Source organism: Ambystoma mexicanum, chromosome 4q (assembly GCF_040938575.1).
Source record: "Ambystoma mexicanum isolate Mex_15411 chromosome 4q, UKY_AmexF1_1, whole genome shotgun sequence".
Lineage (NCBI taxonomy): Eukaryota > Metazoa > Chordata > Amphibia > Caudata > Ambystomatidae > Ambystoma > Ambystoma mexicanum.
This window is the reverse complement of record NC_090928.1, coordinates 758,529,420-758,555,779: the sequence shown is the minus strand read 5'-3', so window position 1 is coordinate 758,555,779 and position 26,360 is coordinate 758,529,420.

Genomic DNA, 26,360 nt, shown 5'->3' with positions numbered 1-26,360 from the left:
GTGCAGGTGATATTTGCCGACTTAAGTGCCATACTGCCTGACGTGAAAACTTTACGTGCCCAGGCATCAACTTTTTTATCCTCTCTATCTGGAGGGATAGTTGGATAAGCAGTTTGTTTTGAAGTGGATGCTGCCTGAATGACTAAACTCTCTGGAGTCGGATGTTTATTTAATTATTCAGGATCCGTTCCAGCTGGTCTATATTTTTTTGGAAAAATGCTATCTGCAGCAGCAATACTCTCTGGTTTCTCCCAGTTTTTCTCCCAGTACTTTGAAGGGCCTTGTGGAAAGGGAGAACAGGATCTTTCTGAGGTCCCTTGACGATTATATCCGTCATGTCATCCTGTTCAAAAATGGGTAAAGTATTACCCCAACCCATATACTCAATTACCCTGGTCATAAGATCCCTGTACCCAGCCTCTGCATGCTCTGCAGGATCAGGTCTGGCAAACTCTAATTCTGGGGATGTGTCAACTCCACTGGCAGAATGTATAGTATCACTCAGGTCTCTCATTCTAGATTCCTGATCAATAAGTTCTTCAGGAACTTGTCTTGTACCATAAGAAACTCCAAGAGGAGTAACTTCGTCCTCTTCTGAAGCAGATTCTTCATAAATTGCTGACATAGACTTGAAAAAGTCTGATCTGGGCAATGGAGTGAATCTCCTTTCTTCCTCTACTATCTGTGTCGAAGGAATTGATAAATCCTTCGAAATTGTCGAAGGGATCTTCGAAGACTTCGAAGATGACTTTGATACTGGCGTTGAGGATGTTTTTGGTTTTACAGTCGAAATTATTTGACTCCGAGGGCGTCGACGAAGTCGTCGAAGTCTTCGACGACTTGTGTTTTTTGCATGGCACTGGAGAGGTGCTTGACTCTCGAAGAGTCTTCGATGGATTTACGTCGACTCGAGTTCTTTTAGATTCCTCGACGCTACCGGTCTTTGCCATGGTAGTCTTGGACTTCCCTTTGTCGTCCAATGAAGCGACTTTAGGGGTATGGCTTTTTCGAGGGTCTTTCGAGGGGGTTGAGGCCACGTTCTCGAAAACCATCATCTTTTTGCGGAATTCTTCCCACTTACTGGGAGAATCCGATTTAGTCGGACATCGAATTTCTTCGGTCGACTCTGAAGAAGAAGATGATGATGAGGGAGATCTATGTCTCCTCTTCATTTTTTTAGATGATGACGAAGAGTGTCTCGATCTACTCCTAGATCGAGATCTCTTTGAGTGCCTATGGCGATCCGATTCCTTCGAATCAGTCGCTTTCTTATGTCTTTTTGACATAGCCTTCTTAGAGGCTTCCCTCCCCACCGACAGTTTACCTCTCCTCTCACAAAGAGCTTTCTCGGTCATGGATTGACAGGACCCTCAGTCGTCGGTTCGGTGACTGGAACCGAGACACCAGAGACAAATCCGGTGGGGATCGGTGATCGACATTTTAGATCCACAATCTACACACTTCTTGAACCCCGTCTTGGGTGTCGAAGGAGTTGAAGATGACGACATTTTCTTCACAGAAAATAGAAGCGCGCCGTTCTCGATAGCGAAGCGATCGGAAAACGGAACTGAAGCAACGGGCGCGGCTCAAGCTATTTATACCATTGGTGACGTCGACAGAGTACAGAGTCCGTCGAGGGACAATCGACGCCATGACCTCGAGCACAGCGCCCTCTGCCGAGAATTTCTTTTTCCGAAAGCAGCGAAGCTGGAGATAACGAATTATCACAAGATGAGGAATACGTGGGAGGACACAATCCATTCGAAGGTGTCTGATTCCGCCATGGCGTGGATAAATCCCACAACAAGTACTACAGTGTGAACTCTGGAACAACAATAAAATGAATTTGCCCCTCACAAGGAGGGGACTAACACTCAAAATAACTCACCGGACTAACACCTGCACAGCCAAGGGCTGAATATAAGCACACTGAAAGGAGCAGGAAAACCCCACACACTGGACTAGGGTATTAGTGAAACACCGTATACTAAAAGAATTTGGCCAGAGGTTGTTTTTTAATTTTTAAAGGTATCAAAAATGTATTTATTGAGATACATTATTTTCAAAAAATGATTTAATCATTGATTAATGCACACACATTAAATTACATTAACATTGCAGGAGAGCATAAGACACCAGATAATAAAAACCTAACATCACCATCATTCATCAACAGTGAAACCATCATTTGCAACTCAAATCAATCAGCCTCATTTCACTCACAGTAAAAATTTTGACTAAAACTTTTAGTACAATCCATATGTGGTAGCATTTCATAGATTAGCCCCACATGGTCTTAAATATTTAATTTTATCCACATGGAATGTGTATCAGCACAACCATTAACCAAAAAATGTGCTCTATACCACGAAGTGGGTACGTTCAACAAAGAATGATAAATCCCATCCCCGGATGTTCTTCTCTACCGGTTTCGACGTTTTGTGAAATAATTGGAATAACGTCTTCATCAAGAGAAACAATTGATATAATATTACCACTGTAAAAAACAGAAAGATACAACAATTATATGTAGTAATCTCCTGCCTATACTGGCTGGCTCAAGCTACCAACATGCAATTGTTTATATCATTAGTTACATTTAAAATACACAAGATACACCATGTAGTGGCAACTCCCAAGGTGTCCCTGTTGTTCCAAAGTATCTAAAAAGGAGGTTTGTGAAACCCTAAACCCAATCAGAACACTGTGTCTTAAGTGGAATTACACCAACACCATGTGAGGAACCAGAAGCACCAAAAACCCCAACACAAAAGTCAAGGGACCAGACTAACCTGACTCCCAATGTCATATGCTCTAAATGGTCAAAACCCGTAAGGTGTGACTCAAGGGAAATCAACCGAGTTTTAAGAATCTGAAATCACATATTGGACATCATGAATTGAAGAGCCATAGATCCAGTGCTGCCTTAAGGCATTGAAGAAAACCAATGCACTAACGTGTAGGTGCCCCGCCACTCACCTCGGGAACGAACTGGAATTATTCCTGTATTCAAACTACTGTTGCCGATGTTGGTGTTTGCTCAGCACAAGTAAATTGGGTTTCAATTGAGTCTGTCCGGAAAAAAGGAAGGAAAACCAGGAAAGGGAGGTTGGTTAACTCAATGTGATAGAGTCAGACCATTTTCCTCAAAAATGCTGAGGTAGTTATGAATAGCACTTTAGAGTAGATTTAACAAGTGTAGTTATTTTGGTCCTAGTGCAGGCAATCCCCACGTTATGCCATTAGACCTTGCGAACGTCCACGTTTATGTTGGGGAGGGCGTATACTGCATTGATTGCCTTTGTGGACTTACATACGTAGAACAGACATGAAGAGCAATCAATATCCGTATCAACGAGCATCGGTCTAGAATTCGATGCAAAAACATTTCAGCCCCACTTGTGTCCCACTTCTTAGAATACCAGCAATCAGCAGACGACTTCCTGTGGTGAGTTGTAGACATAGTCCATCATGTACCAAACCTGCAAAGAAACCTTCTTAGCAAAGAAGCGAGGTGGATTTACTGTCTAAATACGCTAGAAAGAGCACTCAATGAAGAAATGCCAACATGCCCTTCTAATCCCATGACTCTGTTAGGCAACTACACTCATTCACAACTGCAGCCTGGGGAACATAATCTTCAGAAGCCTCTGGCCATTTTATGTCCTCTTTGCTTATTCATACATTGATGATAACCACACCACGAGGTCGGAACCTGATTCTGACTTACGACCTGGGGGCGCACAGCACACCCTTTAACACTTACGCCCTACCATTTCTTAGCTATAGGGATCGAGCTAGCTGGTTACCTATGCACAGGAGCTGTACCCCCCCGGTTGCAGCCACACTAGGATAGTCTAACTTTTTGGTGCAATCTAGCTGCATGGAAGGTCCGTAGACCCTTGGCGTTGCCTGTTGTAGCACACACTCCATGATATCCCATTATTAGTTCAACAGATTTGGATGGTATCTCACCTGTGCACTACAGAGTCACGCATGCTATTTCACTTTTGGTTAAGGTATTTCACCACTCTCCTGGTGGAGGTTCGCAATAGGGTGCTCCCGTTTTTAAGCTTTAACTTCACTTGATGAAGGGGGTTGGACCCACGTTAGTCACTTAGTTAAATATGGAAGAAATGAGCCCTAAACATCTCCTCACCTGTTGGCTTTTGTTTTACTCTTTGTTTCTCAGGGGTCAGTTTAAACCACCCTGTTTTGGTCCTGACCAAGGCGGAGCTACAATTGCACCACCGTCGAAACGTACAGTCCCCTATGACATAACTATAGACACAGGAGTGTGGCAGCAAAGTCTTATATAACAGCACTGTGCCATATGTAGATCCTTGAGCCCATTAGTTGTTACACGTGGCTTGTTTTCAGACGTTAAAATGCTGTACTTAGCTAGATAGAGAGGCATTTGCATCTACTATGCTTTTCCCATTAGTAGGGAATAATACAGGGTCTTTCCCTAAGGCATTTAACCCCTCCATTTTATTTTTATGTTGTAAATGATCTATTTATTGTTTTGCCTGTTTGTAATTTCCATGTTCTTAATATCATTTGGTCTACATGCAAAAGTAATAGATGTATGTCTGTCCAAAATGTACAAATATATGTAAGAATCTTGCGAAAACTAATGCAGAATAAATACTTTGCTAAATGCAAAGCAGAACATCACATGTATGTGCAGACGTTTTATTCTTCTCTCTGTCTGAGAAATCGGAGTCCTGGATCTTGATTTAAACTACTAGGACTAGCAATATGCTTTTGGAGTACCGACTAGTAATCAACACCTAGGAACTTAGAGGAACTGGTCTCCTTCTCGAAATGTTTTCCCTGGCAGGACACCTTCTTGTTTTGCTTCAACATTACCATACGGCCTCAACTAAAAGCGTACAACCACTTTCTATAGGCTGCTTGACCCGGCTGAGTACTCTGATGCCGTAGCCTATATGTTGAAGTTGCAGAATGATCTGGGAATCTATATTTAGCCAGAATACTAGTCATGTATCTGGGAAAGACCCTCAATGCACAGCGATGAGGGAATATGGGTACAAGATTCTATGCAGGTGGTACATTTCACCCAGTCATCTGCATGAAATCAACCCTGGGTTCTGGGACAGATGCTGGAGGTGATGTGGGGCAAAAGGCAAAAGGAACACTCGGACACTTATGGTGGTCTTGCCCCCAATATCAATTGTACTGGAAAGAGAGCATCTAACACATTAGAGACCTTACAGTGATTGTCCACCCACTGGGTCCAAGAGTAATCAGCTTGAGGGACTGAACTGCTGACGCTGGATACCCGCTGCAAGACCAGTCAGCACGGGTGATAAAGCAATTCCTAGTAGCAGCCAGATTAACCTTAGCTAGGTCATGGAAACTGGTCGAAGGCCCGATAGTGGCTCGGTGGTGGGTCAGAGTCTGGACATTGGTCCTCACTGACTCATACCAATCTTTCTATGCAGCATGGCTCCCTATCATTCATTTCTTGGGATCCCAGGAATATGCTACCCACAAACTGCTGACTATCTGCAGACTATCCGGCACTTTGAGTTACTGCGATATTACTGGGACATGCTGTTTACACGGGCACTAGTGCCACTTTATTGTTACTGTTATTGTTATTTGATTAAATTATTTTGTTGCTGATCTGTTATTCTGTTGACCAGAAGCTTGCTCTGAATTGTGCTTAATTAAGAACATGATAAATAAAGCGCGTGAAAAAACATACAGCCTTGAACTAGGTGATAACTTGATCAAGATCTTCCAACATGCCTTCGATTGTGGAGTTTTGCCCACATCCATGAGAGAAGCCCTGCTTGTTACAGTGCCCAAGCCAGGCAAAGACCCTACAGATTTAAGCTCTTATTGCCCCTAGTCCTTACTAAACACAGATAGAAAGGTACTAAACGCCCTATTAATTGCCAGGGCACAATCGGCTGTGACAGGTTTGGTACACCCAGTTCAAGCAGGCTTTATGCCTGGTGGAAACACGTCACACAATCTGAGACAAGTGCACAATTTCATCGCACAAACCCAGGATATAGATAAACACAGTGCAGAGATGTCTTTAGACGCAGAAAATGCATTTGATTCTGTAAACCGGGAGTGGGTATGGGCAGTACTGGATACAATTAAACTGGAACCAGGGCTGAGTCGTTGGATCAAGACATTATACACATTCATAACTGCCAGGGTTAAAACAGGTGGACTGATTTCAGAAAAATGAAAGGTAGGAAAGGGCACGAGGCAAGGATGTCCACTGTTCCCCATCCTTTTTTCTTTAGCATTGGAACCAGTGGCATGCATGCTGCACAGAGATATGTCCGATGCAGGGACAGTATTGGACGGTAAGACGCGTGTCATTTCGTTATACGCTGCTGATAGGTTACTTTTTGTATACAACCCTGGGGTAAATGTACCAATATTGTTCGAAATACTGGACAATTTTGGCACCCTGTTAGGAATCCAGAGCAGTGTGAATAAGTCCTGTATTTTCCCCTTGGCAGGATTGGCATCAATACCGGCCCACAGCTTATCTTGTTTGCTGATAAAATGGGAAACCGAAACGTTCCCATGCCTTGGTATCAGGATCAGGCGAACCTTCCAGGATACAAACGGGTTAACACTCTGAGTGATCGAGGGGATTGAAAATTCTGGTTGCGTTGCCTTTGTCTCTGATGTGTAGGACAGCATTAACGAAAATGGTTGTCCTCCCAACATTCCTATATATTGTCACAAATGTACCATATGACATACCAGTGAGTACTCTCCCAATATTCCACTAAGTCTGAATGTCAGCTATATGGTTAACTCCAGCAGGAAAACTTAGGACGAATGGGCGGAAAAGTACTGGTTGCATGGGGTGATTTATTTGGTGATGGTCGAATAATACCTTATTCTGTCCTCTGTAGCGATTTGGGCTGCATAAGGGCCAGTTTCTATTCTCTGCTGGATTAACGGGTAAGGCACGGAAAGTTTGGAACTCGCTCACAGAGGTACCTCTGTGCAACCAACTGCTGGCTAGGATACAGATTCAGGGATGGTGCACCCCCCCCTACTACTACGATATTTATAAAATGCTAGAGGGGAGAACTCAAGGTGTTCAAAGATTGGGAGAGTGACTTGCACTTGATGTTCGATGAAGAACAATGGGCTAGCATCTGCTCATATACTAAAGTGGTGTCCTGAAAATGCCCGTCTCAAACTTATACAATACAATGTTCTCCACATAACCTATTTAACACCTGCCAGACTATATAATATGAATCCCCTGAAGCTCAGTGCTTGTCCCAGATATGGTTTGTTAGAACCAACTTTTCTGCGTATGGTATGGCAATGCCTAAAGTTGAATTACTTTTGGAATGAGATGATAGCAAAGATTGATGATATTCATGGGTCCAGAAGGCGAATATGGTCTCCAACTATGTGCTTATCAGGGCTAGTTCCTAGATGGAAGTCCATGAAACAGGTTAATAAGATGATTGACTTGGCACTTATGTTAGCTAAACGACGCACAGCCATGATGTGGTTTAGTCCCTTTGGCCCAGCGGTCCCTGCTTGGAGGTCTGATCTATTAAAGTGGGCAAGGGCAGAATTAGCAACATTGGTAAGGATTGAAGGGGATGATGATATCACAGACCCATCAGGCAGAAGGAATGGGAAACTTTGCTTGATTAATTGCTATATCACTCCAATAACATACCACCTTAAAACAAATTTAAACATAAAGGAAACCCTATATGAGAAGGTTGGGATGTATAATAATGTTTTTAAACTAGTGACATAACTGCGACACATGCCATAGTCTGAAATTGTGCCCAGATTCAGGACCTGTGGGATGGGGGATTGGAGGTTGCTGGGGGCAACTTTTCTTTAGGCATCTTATTCTGTATGACATATACAGATGTTTCTGATTGCATTGTATTTTTTTTTGTTCTTGAGAAAATACATATTTTTTTTAAAAGCATTGGCAATGCTAACTGTTTGGGATTGTGAGTAGGCATGGCAAAGACACTTGCCAGGCACAGCCGTAGTGGTATTAACTGCCCATTGTTGGTTGCAAAATCGTGCGAGTTCCTGGGCATCGAATAGCAGTGCCTGGGTAAAGCTTAAAACTGATGCACAAGCCAAAAATGTTCGCTTTGTCAATGCTTATTTTAAATAGACCTTCAGTGGCTTTACCAATGCTTCTTTATTTTTTAAAAAAATATATTTTTATTGGTTTTACAAATGTTCGTAATAATCACAATTACACAAACTTCACCCCCAACTCCCTCTTCCTCTCCCCTCTGCCCCCTCGGATGGCAGGTTCAGGTCCTCAAGCTGTGTGCAGGATCACAAAATGTCCACAATTCTGATATTGCGTGGAACCATTGGAGCATATAATCACTTTGCAAGTATGCCAGAATATCCCCCCAGGCTGATCGAAAGGCTTCCGGGATTTCCTGGATTCTGTATGTCATCCATTCCATGGAGACGAATTTCCACACCTTTTGAAGCCAGTCAAATATTGTGGGCGGGTTCTTTTGTTTCCAATGTTGACCGATTGTCAACCAGGCCGCTATGATCAGTGTCATCACTCCTCTCTGTTGTGTTTTTGTGTATTTCTTCTGGTTAGGGTCCCACATGCCCGCTAGTTATACCTTGTCCTCCAATCTGTCAGCTCCTTGTACCATGTTCCCTCTTGTTCCTCCCAGAAGGCTGAAACTCCACCATATATGTTTCCAGTCTCCTAATGCTGAGCAGTCCCGCCAGCAAATGTTGCTTGTAGTAGGATACATTGCACAAAGTGTCTCCGGGGTATAGTGCCATTGCAGGATGACCTTTTGCCACATTTCTCTTAGTTGTATGGATTTTTATTCCATAGTTCTTTCCACATGTTTCTTGTTATTGGTTCTCCTGTTGTCTTTTCCCACCTCTTCATATATTTCCATTGGATTTCTTCTCCTTGTTTGTTTAAAAATGTGTAGAGGTTCGAGATCAGTTTGTGGGTGCCAGTATCGGTTGTCATATATTGCTCGAACTGAGTCAGCTGTCTGGTGGCAGCCTTTTTATTGGGTGGGGGGACTGCAGCCAGTCCCTTAGCTGTGTATATTGGTATTCTTCCGTGGATTTGGTCCCTACCTCCTGTCTGCATTCCTGAAACATCCTGATGTTCTGGCCTTTGTACATGTCCCGTATTTTTGTACATCCCGCGTGTATTCAGGTGGTGTTGTAGGCCTTCTGTTTCATTCCTGGTTGGAATTCGGAGTTCCCAAAAATTGGGGTGAAGGGTGACAAGTATGTTGTTAAGATTCCCCCTTTTGATCGCTGTATCCCATGCGTCGATTCCCGCTCCCATTACCTCGCTGATTTTAGTGTTCGGATGCCTGTAGCATTTGTGCAGCCATAACAGGTTTGACAGGAAGGCCCCCACCACTGCTTTGTCCTGTTGTGCCCAGATATTTATTTTTTTTATTTGAAACTTCAGACTTGATTGCCTCAGTGCTCACACTGTGGCATCAGACTTTTGTTACAACATAAAGAGTTTTGTTAGTTTCCTCACTAAACATACAGTTCAGTATTTTCAATGACACTTCAGCATCTTGTCTAAAAGAAAACAAGAAAGAAACAAGGAAGACAACCAGTTTTCGATCAATGATCATAAAAAGCCTCCAGCTCTAAAGAGTCTATAAAATCTACCACAGCACAGCTTAATTTCACTGAACTGCCAGCCATTGCATATGACCACCAGTCCCGAGATTCAAAGTTCACTGGACTGAAGCTTCCCAAGTGCAGAGTTCGTTTTTGTATGATCTGAGTACATTTTGTAAGTAAATGTTCCAAAGATTCAATTTCTTTCAGGCAGAAGCGACACTTATTGTCATTTACTTCTTTTAAATGACGAAGCCACATCATCGCCTTGGTTTTTATTGAATTTAAGCGAATACGTAGAAATTGCTCACGATGATGTCGGGAGGGACAATTTGTTAGGTAGCTGTAAAGAAGACCGGTGGGGGGGTCTGTACTTCTGCTCTCTATATGGTAGAGGGGAGGCACAGAGGACCCCAGCCAAGATTCTCTAATACGGTAGCGATGGACGAGCAATCAAGGCCTAGCTTCTCAGGAGGTGATGCAGGCTGGTTCTTAAGTACAGTGTATCCCCAAGCCCCCACAAAGGAATGTCCACACACTGTATTACTGAAAACACAGTCTTTATATAATTAATATTCAAGGGTTATGTACACTTATCACAATAACGCACTTTGTGCTCAGGAAAATCAGCAATGGTAAATATCTACAATTCTAAAGTGGTACCACTAATATTAGACCTCATTAAAGTGCATTCACAATACTGTAGAAATGGCACACAGATCAATAAGAAGGAAACCAGCAATAGAGAGAGGAGAGATAACAGAGGGTTGAAACAATAGGCAGAATACTGGCCCTTGCTACTGGACACAGTTCTGTGTGGAGATCCCCCCACCTGGGCAACCTGCAAAATAAAGAGATATAACCCCAGCCCAGTCCAGATATTGTTCAATAGTCTATTTTTCTCCTATAATGTTTTTACCCCCCCAATGTACCTGGTGGAGTCGAGTTCCTCGAAAAGGCGTCGACAAGCGTCGAGGGACTCGCTGTTCGGCGACGGGGAATCGACGGCCCTTCTTGAATGCCTTCCTTTTCAGGCGGGAGGCACGGGGCGTCGAACGTCCGTCGACGAACGAGGCCGAACGTTGTCGAAGAGGCGGCAGCTCCGTCCGAGCGGTGCTCGTCGGCGTCGGGGCGTCGGCGTCCTGCAAGGCGGAGGTGTGCGGGGCACCTCGATGACAATAGTTCTGGACCGCAAAGATTGTAGAGACGGGAGCCCAGCAAGGGCGTCGAGTCGTCCGAGTCTTTGGGGTCGTCGGGTGGCGGGAAACCCACCGGCAGGTTTCTCCTCGGCGCGTTGGTCGTCCTCGACTTTCTCCGGCAGGATAAGCGGTCGACGATGCGGTCGAGAGAGTCCTTCGATTGAATGTTCTTAGGCAATGGAGCGGACGGCTCCGATCGTCGGCGGCACGGCGTCAAGTGGTTCCCACGGCTGGGCAACACAACTTCGACGGGCCTCCAGCGGTTACACAGACCTGTGAACCCTGGTCGACGGCAATGGACTTCGACAGCGTCGATGTCCGGGTGCTTCACTTCGATCTCCTCGGCGGTCCCGTCTCGGGTCGGCAGCCTTTCGAGGGTCTGACTTCCAGGGCGCTTCGGCGAAGATTCAGCGGTGCTCGATGGTCCCTCGGAGCACGGGAAGAGGGCGCCTTACCAGGTCCTCTCTCGGGTCAGTCCTCGACGATTTCGACAACCTTCAGTTCCGTCGAAGCAAATGCCACAGCAAGTCTTCTTCTTCCAGCTGGACGTCGAGGATCAGCAAATCCAGTTACTCTTGAGTGGAGACTCAGCTTCTGAATGCTTCTGAACAATTTCCAGTGGTGAGAGGTCCCCAGATATACTATTCTGTCTCTCATCCACACTGCTGGCACACACACAGCAGCCAATCACACAGAAGGGCATTCATGCAGTCAGTCAGCCAATCAGGCACACAGTGCATTCAGGCCACACTCCTCCCTTTCAGACACTCACAACAAGGAATGTGGATTGGGACAAGTACCCAGCCATTCAACACTACACACTGCATTCAGGCCAGTTTCGGGCAGGGCTGTCTCAGTCTTTGTCTCTCATGCCAGAAACCAGACAACCACAACAAGGAGTGTATATTGGTCACACACTCCATTCACCCAGGTCCCACCCACAGGAGGTACCCACAACATACAGTCACTGGGAAGGCTCCAGTCAGTCTAGCTGGGCCTTCACAACAACACCATATATGGAACTTCCACCCAACAGCCAGTCAGGGGGAAGGGACAGAGTCAGGGCATCCCAGGACTTTGGGAAAACAAGACAACAGGCAATAGAAAGCAAGAGGCCACAGGGGCCATCTTGTTTCTATCAGGAATCAACTGATCCCAATGGCAGGGCCGGGGTATCCCAAAATGGAGGACACCCAGAGCACCTGTCCAATTCAGCATGGAGCTGCCACCAGCCCATACCCTGCTCTGTGGGCCACCCACAGGTGCCCAAAAACATACACTAGGGGCACAGGGTTGTACCCCCCCACCCATGGGTGCCATAAGGGTATCCCAGGGGTCTGTTCACCAAACCAAAAGAGAGAGCTGCACTGCCAGGAGTCCCAAATGGATTCCTGGGCAGAAAACATAACAGAACACACGATAAAAGGCAGAAGAGGACAAGGATTCAGAGGCCCTGTTCCTCTGATACATTTCCAGCATCACAGTCGCCCCCCCCAGACTGAGGTGGAGGGTGCCTAATCTCCCACGGGATAGACACCCTCATCCAGACGGTCAACATACCTTCTGGAAAGGCCATCTGCATTATCGTGACTCTTCCCTGGTCTGTGCTCTATGGTGAAGTCTAGCCCTTGTAGGCTAATCGACCACCTGAGCAATTTCGGATTCTCACCCTTCATCTGCATAAGCCACTTCAGGGGCTTATGATCTGTTTGGACCTTGAAGGTGGACCCCGTAAGGTAGGGCCTAAAACGCCTAAGGCTCCAAACTATACTAAAACATTCCTTTTCAACAGTAGCCCACCTAAGTTCTCTACCCTTGAGTTGTCTACTGATGAATATGATAGGATGTTCTCTCCCTTTGTCATCTAACTGGGACAAGACAGCTCCAATTCCGGTGTCGCAGGCATCCGTCTGGACGATAAAGGGTCGGCTGTAGTCAGGCGCACTCAACACAGGTGCCCTACACAGACTTTCTTTCAAGCCATCAAAGGCCCTCTGACAGTCTTCAGTCCAATTAACCTTCCTAGGCTGTTTGGGTGAAGTTAGAGCTGTCAGGGGTGCAGCTATGGTTCCATAGTCTGCCATGAAATTGCGATAGTACCCAGTGAGGCCCAAAAAGGCTCTCACCTGGGTTTGAGTAGTGGGAGTCTCCCAGTTCTGTACGTCCTGTACTTTACTGGAGAGAGGTTGGATTTGACCCCCTCCTACCTCATGACCAAGATAGGTAACTTTCCCCTGAGCTATCTGGCACTTGGTGGCCTTGATAGTGAGGTTAGCCCTTTTCAAGGCCTGCAACACCTTATCCAGATGTGTCAAATGCTCTTCCCAGGTGGAACTGTAGACGGCAATGTCGTCTAAGTAAGCCACACAAAAGGCTTCCAGCCCACTGAGCGCATGGTTGACCAATCTCTGGAAGGTGGCAGGGGCATTCTTCAACCCAAAGGGCATGACCCTAAACTGGTAGAGTCCCTCAGGTGTGGAGAATGCCGTCTTTTCCTTGGCATGGTCCGTCAGAGCTATTTGCCAATAGCCTGAGGTAAGGTCAAAGGTGCTCACAAATTTGGCAGCACCTATAGTGTCCACGAGCTCATCAGCCCTGGGCAATGGGTGCGCGTCAGTTTTGGTGACGGCATTGACTCCTCGGTAGTCCACACAGAACCTCCAATCCTTGGTACCCGCCGGGGAACTTGCCTTGGGGACAAGGACCACTGGACTGGACCAGGGACTGGTGGAGGGTTCAATAACACCCAGATCCAACATCTTGGCGACCTCAGCCTGGATGTGGTTTTTGACGGTATCTGACATACGATAGCTCCTGCTTTTGACAGGCACACTGTCACCAGTGTCAATTTCGTGCTTACACCACGGTGTAAGGCCCGGTGTCAGTGAAAACAGAGGGGCATACTGCTGGAGCAAAGCCCGGCAGGCCCTCTGCTGCTCTGTTGTCAAATCGGGAGAGAGTTGTACTCCCTCCACTGAGCCATCCTGAGGGTTGCTATGCAGCAAATCAGGAAGGGGCTCACTCTCATCCTCTTCTTGCCCTGAAGCTAGCAAGAGACATGAGACTTCTGCTCGCCTGTGGAAAGGCTTGAGCCTGTTGACATGGAATACCTGGGGGGCTACCCCAGAGGCTCCCATGTCCACCAGATAATTGACTTCGCCCATCTTGGAGATGATCCTGAAGGGTCCAGTCCACTTGTCTGCCAAAGCTCTAGGCTTGGTAGGCTCCATCACAAGGATTTCCTGTCCCGGAGTCCAATCCACTTGCGAAGCTTTCAGGTCATGCCAGTACTTATTCAATTCCTGGCTGGCCTTGAGATTTGCTGTTGCCTGACCCATCATTTGTGTCATCCTCCGCCTGAGGCCTAACACATAGTCCCCCACTTGCTTGGCGGGACCTGGAGGGGTGGCTTCCAAGCCTTCTCGGATCAAGGCGAGGGGCCCCCTCACGGGATGTCCAAAGAGTAACTCAAAGGGGCTGAAACCAACACCCTCTTGAGGTACCTCTCTGTAAGCAAACAGCAGGCATGGCAGGAGGAGATCCCATTTCCTCCTTAGGGGCTCTTCCAAAGCACCTAGCATGCCCTTGAGAGTTTTGTTAAATCTCTCAACCAGACCATTGGTCTGGGGGTGGTAAGAGGTGGAGAACTTGTAGGTTACCCCGCACTCTTTCCACATGGTTTTCATGTAACTAGACATGAAGTTGGATCCTCGGTCAGAGACAACCTCCTTGGGGAATCCAACACGGGTGAAAATGCCCAGGAGAGCCCTGGCAACCACCTTGGCAGTAACAGTCCGAAGGGGTATTGCCTCAGGGTACCTGGTGGCATGATCTACCAAGACCAGGATGAACCGATGTCCACCTGAAGTGGGAGGGTCAAGGGGACCGACGATGTCGATGCCCACCCTCTCAAATGGGGTGCCAACCACTGGTAATGGCTGCAGTGGGGCAATGACCCTGCCTCCAGTCTTGCCAGACAACTGACAAGTTGGGCAGGTCCTGCAGTGGGACTCCACCTCTACTCCCATCCGTGGCCAGTAGAAATGGGCAGAGAGCCTCTGCTTAGTCTTCTTGGTCCCAAGATGACCAGCCAAGGGCACCTCATGCGCCAACTGCAGTAGGAAGGGCCTGTAAACCTGGGGTACCACCAACCTCTTGCGGGCACCAGGTTCGGGCTTAGTGGGCTCACTAACAAGGAGCTCACCCTCCCAATAAATCTTGAATGTCCTAGGCACTTCACCTTGTGCCTGGGACAGGGCCTGTTTCCTCAGGCCCTCGAGAGAGTGGCACTCTCTCTGTCCCTTACAGAAGTCTGCCCGGGAGGGTCCCCCTTCAGCTAACAAGCATTGAAGGTCGGGATGATCCTCCGGGTTGAGAACCTCTCCCACAGGAGAGTCTTCTGTCTCTTCTCCCACAGGAGTTGAGTTTGGGTTTTCCGCTGGACCCAGCCCGTCCGGAGCATGGATCCCATTGGGTGCTGTCGGAACAGCAGGAAGAGAAGGTGTTCCCTCCACAGAGGTGGCCTTCTTGGTCTTCCTTCTTCTTGCCTTAGGCCTCGCCTTTGGCTCGGATACCTGACTCACAGCCAGACCCGGTGTCACCTGTGACCTAGTGACTGCAGCAGCAGTCATGGGAAGACCATCCGAGATCAACCCCAACTCTACTAGATCGTTTCCTAACAGAATGTTAGCAGGGACATTGTCCTGAACCAGGACAGGAAGCTTTGCTGTCTTGTCTCCAATCATGAGTGTGACTAGGGTTACAGGCGATAATTTGGGAGGCCCACCAGCTAACCTGGTGGTTCTCAGAGGAGCACCTACATAGTCCTCTGGCTTGAGCAGGGTCCTGTCCACCACTGTCATGCTTGCCCCAGTGTCTCTCAAACCAGTAGAAGGCTGGCCATTCAAGAGGACACTTCTCAAAAACCTACGGGTGTTCTGCGGGATAGTCGCCAGTACTTCTGCGTACTGGTCCCAGGCCCCAAGGGACACTAAGGAAATCTCTACTGGAGCACCAAATGTGATTCCTGTAGAGGAGGGGAGGACAGTGGCCTCCACCTCAGACACGGGGTAAGGGTAGGTCAGGCTGACAGCCTGTACTCCAAGTGCCTTACCTTTACACTTGGGGTCACCCCTTTTGTGATCCAGAGCCCCACAATCCCAACAAGTGCCAGGAGTGCGGGGTACGGTACTGGAACCACTGGGAGCCTGCTTTGCAGCAGGTGGACCACTACTCTTATTCCCACCCACAGAGGACTTATCCCCACTAGATTTTTGGGTCTTAGGAGAGGAAGGTTTTGGTTTACCCGACTGTGACTGCTTTTGGGACTCCTCAGCTTTCTGAGAGGCCCCCTTTTCTTTGTCCTTGTCCTTCCCACTGGAGTCCTTAGGGGACACCCGGTGGGAGACCCACTTGTCAGCCAACCTAGCCAGCTTAAAGGGGTCCAAAATGTTCTGGTCAGCCACATACTGACGCAGCTCTGGTGAACAGGCTTCAGAAAAATGCTCAAAAAACAAGAGGTGGGACAACTCAACAAAAGTTTTCACCTTGTATCCATCAATCCACCCCATCATGTTCATGTGCGCAGTACTCACCCAGTCAACCCAAGACACATTCTCTCTTTTCTTAAATTCCCTGAACCTTTTAAGGTATTGGGCAGGTGTCTTGCCAAACTTGGCAATCAAAGCAGACTTCATACACTCATACTGACCCCTTTCTTCCACACTCAGCTTCAGAATACAGTCATATCCAGTTTGAGGCACTCTGCTTAACAAACACTTAGCCCAATCTCTTTTATCTACATCATGAATTGCACAAGCCATTTCAAACGCTTCAATCCATTGGAGGATATCTGAACCCTCCACAAACACACCAACCAAATCTTTCATAAACTTGGTGGCTGGGGACCTGACACTCTCACTGGATCTAGCTGAAGTCTCCACTCTGGCTTTCTCTAGCTGGATTCTCTGACATTCAGTGTCCTGGCTTTTGAGTTCAAGGTCCTTATTTCTGAGTTCAAGATCCCTATTCTTGAGTTCCACTTGCTGTGCCAGCTCCTCTTTCTTAAGCTCAGCTTCTATTTCCAACTTGCGATATTCAAAGGCTAACTTCATCCTCAATAACTCAAGTTCCATGGAATTGCTGGGGTTTGGAACAGAGGCAGCAGGAATGGTGGCATTCCCAGAAACAGATTCAGCGACAACCCCAGGGGCAGAGTCCTCACTGGTTGCATCCCCCCCTTCCTCAAGAGTTTCACCATCAGTCTGGTAATCCACCAGGGCAGCTATCAGCTCAGCCCTAGACTTATCCACAAAGTCTAACTCCCTGGCTTCACAAGCACTCTGGAGAGCCTCTAAGCTCATCCGAGTCAATTTACCATTTGCAATGGCCTCCATTGCTTGTAATGCAGTTATTTGGTACACACCCAAACCTTAATCTAATAAAAGTGCGGATATTTTGTAAGTGGCACGGTTATACACTGAGTCTTAAAACCATAAGCATCCCACCGCTGCCACCAGCTTTGTAAAGAAGACCGGTGGGGGGGTCTGTACTTCTGCTCTCTATATGGTAGAGGGGAGGCACAGAGGACCCCAGCCAAGATTCTCTAATACGGTAGCGATGGACGAGCAATCAAGGCCTAGCTTCTCAGGAGGTGATGCAGGCTGGTTCTTAAGTACAGTGTATCCCCAAGCCCCCACAAAGGAATGTCCACACACTGTATTACTGAAAACACAGTCTTTATATAATTAATATTCAAGGGTTATGTACACTTATCACAATAACGCACTTTGTGCTCAGGAAAATCAGCAATGGTAAATATCTACAATTCTAAAGTGGTACCACTAATATTAGACCTCATTAAAGTGCATTCACAATACTGTAGAAATGGCACACAGATCAATAAGAAGGAAACCAGCAATAGAGAGAGGAGAGATAACAGAGGGTTGAAACAATAGGCAGAATACTGGCCCTTGCTACTGGACACAGTTCTGTGTGGAGATCCCCCCACCTGGGCAACCTGCAAAATAAAGAGATATAACCCCAGCCCAGTCCAGATATTGTTCAATAGTCTATTTTTCTCCTATAATGTTTTTACCCCCCCAATGTACCTGGTGGAGTCGAGTTCCTCGAAAAGGCGTCGACAAGCGTCGAGGGACTCGCTGTTCGGCGACGGGGAATCGACGGCCCTTCTTGAATGCCTTCCTTTTCAGGCGGGAGGCACGGGGCGTCGAACGTCCGTCGACGAACGAGGCCGAACGTTGTCGAAGAGGCGGCAGCTCCGTCCGAGCGGTGCTCGTCGGCGTCGGGGCGTCGGCGTCCTGCAAGGCGGAGGTGTGCGGGGCACCTCGATGACAATAGTTCTGGACCGCAAAGATTGTAGAGACGGGAGCCCAGCAAGGGCGTCGAGTCGTCCGAGTCTTTGGGGTCGTCGGGTGGCGGGAAACCCACCGGCAGGTTTCTCCTCGGCGCGTTGGTCGTCCTCGACTTTCTCCGGCAGGATAAGCGGTCGACGATGCGGTCGAGAGAGTCCTTCGATTGAATGTTCTTAGGCAATGGAGCGGACGGCTCCGATCGTCGGCGGCACGGCGTCAAGTGGTTCCCACGGCTGGGCAACACAACTTCGACGGGCCTCCAGCGGTTACACAGACCTGTGAACCCTGGTCGACGGCAATGGACTTCGACAGCGTCGATGTCCGGGTGCTTCACTTCGATCTCCTCGGCGGTCCCGTCTCGGGTCGGCAGCCTTTCGAGGGTCTGACTTCCAGGGCGCTTCGGCGAAGATTCAGCGGTGCTCGATGGTCCCTCGGAGCACGGGAAGAGGGCGCCTTACCAGGTCCTCTCTCGGGTCAGTCCTCGACGATTTCGACAACCTTCAGTTCCGTCGAAGCAAATGCCACAGCAAGTCTTCTTCTTCCAGCTGGACGTCGAGGATCAGCAAATCCAGTTACTCTTGAGTGGAGACTCAGCTTCTGAATGCTTCTGAACAATTTCCAGTGGTGAGAGGTCCCCAGATATACTATTCTGTCTCTCATCCACACTGCTGGCACACACACAGCAGCCAATCACACAGAAGGGCATTCATGCAGTCAGTCAGCCAATCAGGCACACAGTGCATTCAGGCCACACTCCTCCCTTTCAGACACTCACAACAAGGAATGTGGATTGGGACAAGTACCCAGCCATTCAACACTACACACTGCATTCAGGCCAGTTTCGGGCAGGGCTGTCTCAGTCTTTGTCTCTCATGCCAGAAACCAGACAACCACAACAAGGAGTGTATATTGGTCACACACTCCATTCACCCAGGTCCCACCCACAGGAGGTACCCACAACATACAGTCACTGGGAAGGCTCCAGTCAGTCTAGCTGGGCCTTCACAACAACACCATATATGGAACTTCCACCCAACAGCCAGTCAGGGGGAAGGGACAGAGTCAGGGCATCCCAGGACTTTGGGAAAACAAGACAACAGGCAATAGAAAGCAAGAGGCCACAGGGGCCATCTTGTTTCTATCAGGAATCAACTGATCCCAATGGCAGGGCCGGGGTATCCCAAAATGGAGGACACCCAGAGCACCTGTCCAATTCAGCATGGAGCTGCCACCAGCCCATACCCTGCTCTGTGGGCCACCCACAGGTGCCCAAAAACATACACTAGGGGCACAGGGTTGTACCCCCCCACCCATGGGTGCCATAAGGGTATCCCAGGGGTCTGTTCACCAAACCAAAAGAGAGAGCTGCACTGCCAGGAGTCCCAAATGGATTCCTGGGCAGAAAACATAACAGAACACACGATAAAAGGCAGAAGAGGACAAGGATTCAGAGGCCCTGTTCCTCTGATACATTTCCAGCATCACAGTAGCGACATGGTACTCCTAACTTATGTGCTCCTAACCCGGAGTCTAAAGTCGTTGGCATCCTTAGACGTTCGTCATTATTTTGAATCCAACATGAAAGTTCAAATTTTTTTTTCACGGCTTGTGGTCTCGTTACCAAAGCTTCTACTGTTAAATCGGCTTGTTTTAGGATCTGTTCCATAGATAATTTCCACTCTTCCAGGAGAATTGATTTTCCTGTGCCTGGTCTGGAGGAGAAAACTTGATAAGCTGGTGGAATTGGCGTCAAGATCATTTTCCGCAGAGCCATCAAGGATTTCCACATGACACATGCATGAAGAGAATTCAAAGAAAGTTCATATCTTAACTGCTTCATTGAGATATACGCCGGTATCCTCAGAACTCGCCGCCAAAAAATGCCTTCTAATTTATTCCAAAAGGTGATGTCAATGTTCCATCCCGCTTCAGACCCAAAAGTTATTGCTGGAACTACTTTTTGGGTATAAAATGTCAGTACGGGGGTTAAGGTAAATTTTCCGTATGTTTTATACAACAACTGAGCTTGAATACTGAACTGAATCATTCGATTTGTCATGTCATTTTTCCAATGCTTTTCACACAATGAATTGTAAAATGAGATTCCCAGATATCTTATTGAGTCTACCACTTCCAGATGTTTATCATCAATTTTCCATCTAAATTGATTTTTATTTTTGGTATTTGTCCTACCAATGATGATTATTTTGTTTTTTTCAGTGTTTAATACCAAATCATTTTTATTTAGATAGTCATGTAGATTTGTTATTTGCCTTTGTAAACCTATCAGGGTCTTATCTAAGAGAACCAAGTCATCAGCGTAAATGATGTATCCGATTTCTGTATTATTTAAGATAGGCGGAAAACATCTTAAATTTTTACGATGTGCTGGAATATCAGCAATAAACAGTTTAAATAACTCGGCAGCCAATGGGCAGCCTTGTTTCACGCCCATGTTTGTAGATATCTGATTAGATAAGGTGCCTTGGTTATTCAACCTTATGCTGATGACGGTATTTGAGTATAACGCTCTTATAGGTTCAATTAAGTTACTGGGACATTTCCAATTTTCCAATTTTTGCCACAATTTTGATCGATTGATGCTATCAAAAGCCCCCCGTAGATCAATGAAAGCTACATACAATCGTGATTTAGTTCTTAAACTTTCAACTTTCAAAATAGTCATTAATAGGAGATTCACCTCGACACCAACTCCTTTGGTAAAACCTGTTTGCCGTATGTCCGGAATTTGTTTCATAACAGACCATTGTACCAGCTTCTGGCGTAAAAATGAAGCAAATATTTTCCCAATAGTATCTGACAGGGCAATCGGGCGATAATTAGCTGGATCTGCCCGATTTCCCTTTTTATAGATGGGAACTATTATTGCTTCGCGCCAAGACACCGGAATCGTCATTGTTTCTGATAATCGTAGGAACAATGATTCCATGAACATTGCCCATTCATCTTCATCTTTTTTCAACATTATGTTAGTTATTAGATCTGGACCAGCAGCATGTGAATTTTTTAGGGTCCGTATTACTGCTTTTATATCTTCAGCTGAGATTTGCATGTCCCATGATGACAAATTATGTTCAGCAGATCTGGTTTCTTCATGCTGTGAATTTATGAAGATTTTAGTAAAATGAAGTTCCCATTGTGACGCATTGATCCCATTTGACAAATCAGAGTGATGTTTTGAGTTTCCTGTGTTCAGGATTGCCCAGATTTCTCGAGAATTTTTCTGGACTAACTGTTTCATTAATAGCTCTCCTTTGTCTTGCTCAATAATAATTTTTTGGGATTTTAGCCAATTCCGATACAATTGTCGACGCTTTTTTATTGCAATTTTGATGGATTCTATTGCAAAACGTGATTTTTTCAATTTCCTCACGTCACGTCGCATGGCCTTTTTTGCTAGCGTCAATAATGTTGATGACAAATGTTTGTGTTTGTCCCATAACCAGTTTAGAGGCTCTTACAGTGACGAAATCGGAAAGCAAGGGAACATAATCAACCGACATTGATTTGTCATAGAGAAGCTTCTGATTTAGTTTTTGTATTTTGGAACTATTTATCCTAAGGCGATTTCCGCCAGCATTCACAGAAAGTGGTATATCATGAATTCTTGTTTCATTTGTCCATTCCACTGGACAGGCCAACCGCAACAAGTTATGGTCACTATTTGACATAGGAGATATTAACAGTGACAAATCCTTTTTAAATAGATTTTGGGAGACCCAGAAAAAGTCAATGATCGATTGTGCATTATGATCCGACCACGTTTGCTTTGGCGGTTGATCACCTGGCACATGACCATTTACCATTTTCAAGTTGCGATTTCCTAATACGTGGCTCCAACAGTGCGCTCGACTACTTACTTCATTTTTTGGTGATAGTTTAAACACATGATTAACTTGGTCGTATTTGAACCACGTACAATTTAAATCTCCAGCGCAAATTATTGAGACGTTCTTATAATTCAATATTGCTTTGTCAATAAGATGTTTTATTGAATCCAGAAACGATTTTGTGCTGATTTTTTTCGGGTTCCAGTATCCATTTAGTATAAGCAGGTGCTTCCTTATATTCATATTTTTGTTATTTGTTTGAAGTAAGGCTCCTTGCACATATGGATTAGGACTAAAAGAGTCGATAAGCCGCCACCACGTGTTTATTCTAATCATCATCAACAGTCCAGAGGAAGGACGCCCCTTTGTGTTTTTAATAGCAGGGTTTAAGAGAATCACAAAGCCATCTCTTGCTGGTGGATCGCTTAACCATGTCTCTTGCAGGCAGATGGCAAAAACCTTTTTTATCTCGACATCAAATCGGTTGAACAAATGAGTAAATCCTCTCGTATTCCAGGACAGAAATTCCCGAATACTTTAATTTTCAATTGCTGGTGGCTAGTGCCAAGCATTTTTGTTGTTTTGTGTTTTGTATTTGATGGTCTTCTTTGTGCATGATCTTTGGAAGCCTGGAATTTGCATTTCTCGACGTAAATTAGCAAATCTTTGTTCTAAATTTTTATGAGAGGTACTCTTCAAACTGGTCGTAGAAGTCTCTGAACCAGAACTAATTGGTTCAACCGATATATCAAATCCAAACATCAACAGTTCGTCAGAGGCATTCAGGATAGTATTACGAACAGAAGTTGAGGAAATGTGCAAGAGCACTTGGTCACAACACCGCTCAGTTGCGTACTCCACAATTTTTATATCATCGGATGTGATTGTTCGAAGTGATGGAATGCAAGAAAATAATTTCATCACATTATTGCGGTTTAAATTCAAATCATCATCCTCTTGATGGAGATTTTGCAGTCTCAATTTATAGTTTGAGGTTTTGTTGTCTGATTTCAAAGATGTGGAAGCACGAGAGAGGTAATGAACTTGTTTATTGTTTTGAGTTCTTGGTTGTTTGGGGTTCAAGAGTGATGGTGTGTTTTTCGAACTTTTCTCAGTCACTGTTGATCTGTATTCAGAACTCCTATCTTTTTGCAACTCAGATGTTAGAATTTGTGGTGGTGGAACATGTGGGGTTTCAGGAGCCATGCATGGATTTAAAATTTGTCGATCACTTAATGTGTCATCCGAGTATGTAGACAGAACACAAATGTTGATCGAGGATCCTGAAGAGTGACTTCTGATACTTTCCGGTCCTGAGCCCACTCTTTGACGCTTGCTAGAGGGAGCTACAAAGCGCACAGGGTCCTTATTAGAATTCACTAGATCATGTATAGTATTAGGAACACTTGATTTAGATGTCTCGGAGCGATTGAACAAGCCCAGCCTAGCATCTGCGGGTACATTTCGAATAAAATTTGGTGATTTCCGAGGCTGTGCCTCCTTGTTAGTGACAGGCCTCCTTTTTACTTTCACTGATTTGCGCTGGTTTTGCCGATTTAGTGTGCAGTCGCCCTTTTTTGTTGTAATCTCGATTGACTTGGCTGATCCTTGGAAAATTCCAAAAGACATCGAGGGCATCAGGGAGACTGCACTTTTAATTTTTTCTTCCATTTGTTGGCTCTTTTTTTGTGCTAAAGTGGGAACAGTACAGCAAGTATCAAGATTTATATTATTTGCTGGCAAGTCCGCATCAGGGCACAGTATTCTTTGAGGAATTGTCATAGACGTCATTTCCATGTCTGTTCCATTTAGAGACTGCTCATATAATTTATTCCCACCTTCAATTAAGTTTTTTGATGTTATTTTCGATACTGCATCACGTTTCCCTGCAATGGTTAATCCTTTTTTATGTGACTCGATTTGAGAGTTCATCAATGTAGAAGAGTGGCGCATCCATTTCACGGCATCAAGCAAGCCATCAGATAAAGAGTCATTCTGACAATGATGGCGTGCGGCAAGATCGCTTAGCCGCTCTTGCCAACGCAGTGTACGTTCAGCTTCCTGAGTCAACTGAGCTTGCAGAAAATTTGTGGCCGAGTCAAAACTATCCATCTTTTCCTTTAATGATATTATGAGTAAGGTCCGATATTTATGGGATTCGTGAAGAGACTCATACATCTTCAAAAATGGTAAAAGAGCTGAAGACGAGGCCGCTAATACATTGTTATATATCTGCATAGCTGCTGCCGAGGAGAGACTTGGTTTCGACTCAGTTCCAGTCTTATCTGCTGAACATGTATGTAGATTGTTTGATTCTGAATTGGAATTATTTGTTGTTGACAAGTTCCCAAATTCGGTCGTCACAGGAACTTGTAAAGATTGCAATTGATTCAATCGTGATCCACTCTTTCTTGGTGAGTTCTTTGAAGTTCTCATGTGAGTTCTTAATTTGGTTGTACATGTACTCGTATCTTGCTCAACTTCATCATGTAGATAGCAATTTTCTTGCAAGAGTGGACCAGTAATATAGCATTTCCCCATCTGAGCAACATTGTGTTTCTCTCGAGATATTTTTGATGCTTCTACTTCAAGGTTATGGACGTTGCAAGATGATTTCGCTTGAGAACTTTGATTTTCTCGTCCTAATGAAAAACAGCTCGATCGTTGCGTTGCATCAGCTTCATCAAATCGGAACCGTGAGTGCCTAGAAATACTTTGTGGTGATATCTGTGTAGTTGTTTTTGCATTGACCACTCGTGTAGGTTTTTGAAACCGATCTTTCGTGTTTAAATGTAGAAGGTTTTTTTAGTCATGCTAATCACTGACGAGGAGCCAGCTAAGATTGTGTCATCATTATCAACCGAATGAGTAATCATTTCTGGTGCTACTGTGCATTTTGTTACTTCATTTATATCCTCATCTTGAGAAGCTTCCATTAGTTCTGCATCCGTTAATTCGTGGGCAGTAAAAAAAACATCTACTATTTCAGATTGAATTGGAAGTGGTGAATCTATTCCTAGAGCACTCCAGTCGAATAAAGGTAGGTTGAGCAGAGTCAATAGTGGTTTTTGTAGTGGAGTGACAAAGGGAACGGCCACTACCTCCGTAGCTTCAGAGGTAGTTGTCACTTCAACTTCACCGACATTCTCTGGTTCACTATTGGATCTACTAAGATCTCCAGAATTATTTGATATTTTTGCACAACATCAAAAACTACAGGAGCAACAAAAGAGTTATCGGCGACGTGTAAATCAGCCAATACTTGTGCCGGAAGACTAGTTAAAGTTTCCATTTCATCAGGCGGGGCAAAAAGGCTAGTTGACATAGTTTCATGTCTGTCCCCAACTTCAGCCCCAGCTTCTACAGTAGATAAATGTACAGACGCCTTAGGTAAATATTCCAAATCTTTAGTGTTTGTCAAAGGGGTTGTACAGTCTGCTGATAGAACAGTGCGCTCAATGTGTTCGAATTGTAGACAAGGATCCACTAATTGCTTAGATGCACTTTTTCTTGATTTTGAGCTTACCTTGGATGTCTCTAGGCCAGAGTCTGCTTTTAAAGCTGTCCATGGATTCTGCATCCGCCGTTGTTGTATGGTCTTTCGTCTTGTTTGTGGCCCTACCTGGCCCCCTGATCCCGATTGTGCGGTCATGCTGTTTGTGATACCGCACCACTCTGCGCACAAACTGCAGTTGGAAGTGACCAGAGGCCGAGATCTAAGCTTGACAGCAGATCCAGTGAGTGCCAAGACAGGACCAGGACCCAGCGCCAAACAGCAGCAAAACAGTTCTTGCCGCCGAAGAATGCTCTGCCCTTTACTCCGCGGCCGGGCTTAACGCCCCAAGGGTGGTAGCCTCTGTGTAATGAAGGCCCCTCAAAATCACGTGATCAGGACACGTGACAGGTAAAGCCCCGCCTCCTCCAGGAAGCGCGGCAGGACAATAATGGCGGCAGGAGCGCAATAGATGCTCGCAATGCCGGGTAAGAAATCACAGCCTTCTCTTCAATACAGGTACTCTCTCCAGCACAACGCACAGAGCGGGCGGCAGCCTCTGTGTAATGAAGGCCCCTCAAAATCACGTGATCAGGACACGTGACAGGTAAAGCCCCGCCTCCTCCAGGAAGCGCGGCAGGACAATGATGCCGGCAGGAGCGCAATAGATGCTCGCAATACCGGGTAAGCCGGGTAAGAAATCACAGATATGTTGTGCCCAGATATGTTGGGGGGGGGGGGGGGGTTGCTCAACCCATTCCTTCATGACTCGCAAATGTGCTGCTTCATAGTACGTACAGAAGTG